The following is a 1,892-nucleotide window of genomic DNA, read 5'->3' on the forward strand; positions in this document are numbered from 1 at the left end:
GTGGACAGTGTCTGTCATTACCAACTACTACTACTAACCCCCCTCCCCTCCTTACCTTTACCTCCAGCAGCTGACTGAAAGTGACCCCTGACAGACAGCCAGTGACATGAGTGTGATTGTTGACAGCAATCACACCCCTGTCACTGGGTGCCTGAGACTGACAAGGGTGTGATTACTGACAATCTGCCTGAGAGTGACAGTCAGTAACAGGAGTGCGATTGCTCTCAGCGGCTGCCTGAACGTGTCACTGGTGGCTGCTGACAACAGGCACAGTCCTGTCACTGGCTGTCTTAACCGCTGCCAGGAGCTTGTCTGCAAATGGGCCCCAGCCCAGCGTCGGTCGGTGTCTTATGTTATAATGAAAGCACTGGGTGCCTGTAACATGTACGTTTGCTTACATGATCCCTGTTCCGCCAGCAGCTGCCGCTCAAATCTTTCAATTGTGGGCTTGTGGACGCTCTCTCCGTGTCCTCTTGTGCAGGCTATCGGTCCGGCATTGTACTTCATGCTGTGAGAGGGTCTGCGATCACAGAAACGAGAGGGAGAAGAGATGGTGGGAGCCAATCTTGTAGTGTGCAGTGAGCCGGTGGTACCAAGAGATCAGGTCACAAACAAGCATTTAACCTTTGCAGTGCTGGGGGGAGCTCCACCGCAAGGGGATATTTTTGTTTAACTCAGAGGTTGATTGATTATCGCATTGCGGCCAGCTCAATTTGTTGTGGGGCGGGAGGGGATGTGGCAGTGCAGTGAATGGCACTGCAGCCACACCCTCCGGTCACAATGCAATCGGCCACACGGGAACGCATGGCACATCAATGCCTGTGTTCCGGTCTGGTCAGAAAAATAGTGCTTGCAGCATATTTTTGGTCCGGACCAGACCTCAGGCATTGATGTGCTGTGCGTTCCCGTGCGGCCGACCGCATTGTGGCAGGAGGGCGTGGCTGCGGTGCCATTCACTGCACTGCCACATCCCAACACAGCGGGCAGAGGGGCGTGGCTGTGGTGTCATTGGCTTTAATGCACCACCATGCCACCTCCCACCCCAGAATGGGGGAATTTTAATGAGCGATTGCTGTGCATTCCAGCAGCTACAGCTCTAGAACGCACCACAATTGGTGTGAATGAACCCTAAGGATTCGTCCAGCAGGCAACAGAAAAACTTAAAAGTAGGGAGGCACTAATACCGATACCGGTAACTCTGCTGATACTGGGCATTTTCATGAGTACCCATACTCATGAAAATGCCCTAATACTAAACACAGATACCGGTGTTCTATCAAGGTTTTTGACTACGTTGGAATGTGTGACCGCTCACGTGGTCACACATTTTAACGTAATTGCACCTAGTTTTTCGGCGGTGGAATGTGTGACCGCCCATTAGGTCAAGCATTGCAACGCTTTGTCAGCTGTTCCAGGACACATCGGCATCGCATGTGCAGGAGAACCCATCTACAGTACCCCATCTGCCTGGAACATCTGATCGGTCCTCAAATGTCACTACTATCTGACTTTGTGAATGCGGTGGAATGTGAGATCGCACTCACAAAGTCGGATAGAATTGACATTTGAGGACCAATCAGGAGTTTCAGGCAGATTAGGTAATGCAGATCGATTCTCCTGCACATGCACAGTGAGCAGATCTGCTTTGGAACAGCAGACAAAGTGTTGGAATGCTTGACCTGATGGGCAGTCACACATTCCACCGCTGTAAAACTGGGCAGGATTACGTTAAAATGTGTGACTGGTCATACATTCCAACGTAGTCCCAAACTTTGATAGAACACCGACACTTTAAAATGTCAAACTAAAGTGGCTGCCTGAGGTCCTGTGCTTGCTGGGGACCTCAGTAGACGTCCTGTGAACTGTGGCGCATTTTTACAGCATCATTTGCA

The 1,892-nt window shown here is 51.0% G+C and overlaps 1 pseudogene; it reads right to left on the reverse strand.

Moving 5' to 3' along the window:
- Positions 1–1,892, reverse strand: part of LOC108793316 — a 28,578-nt pseudogene that overhangs the window by 23,725 nt on the left and 2,961 nt on the right.

The sequence above is a fragment of the Nanorana parkeri genome, unplaced genomic scaffold (genome assembly GCF_000935625.1).
Source record: "Nanorana parkeri isolate BGI_ZX_2015 unplaced genomic scaffold, ASM93562v1 scaffold738, whole genome shotgun sequence".
In the NCBI taxonomy this organism is placed as follows: domain Eukaryota; kingdom Metazoa; phylum Chordata; class Amphibia; order Anura; family Dicroglossidae; genus Nanorana; species Nanorana parkeri.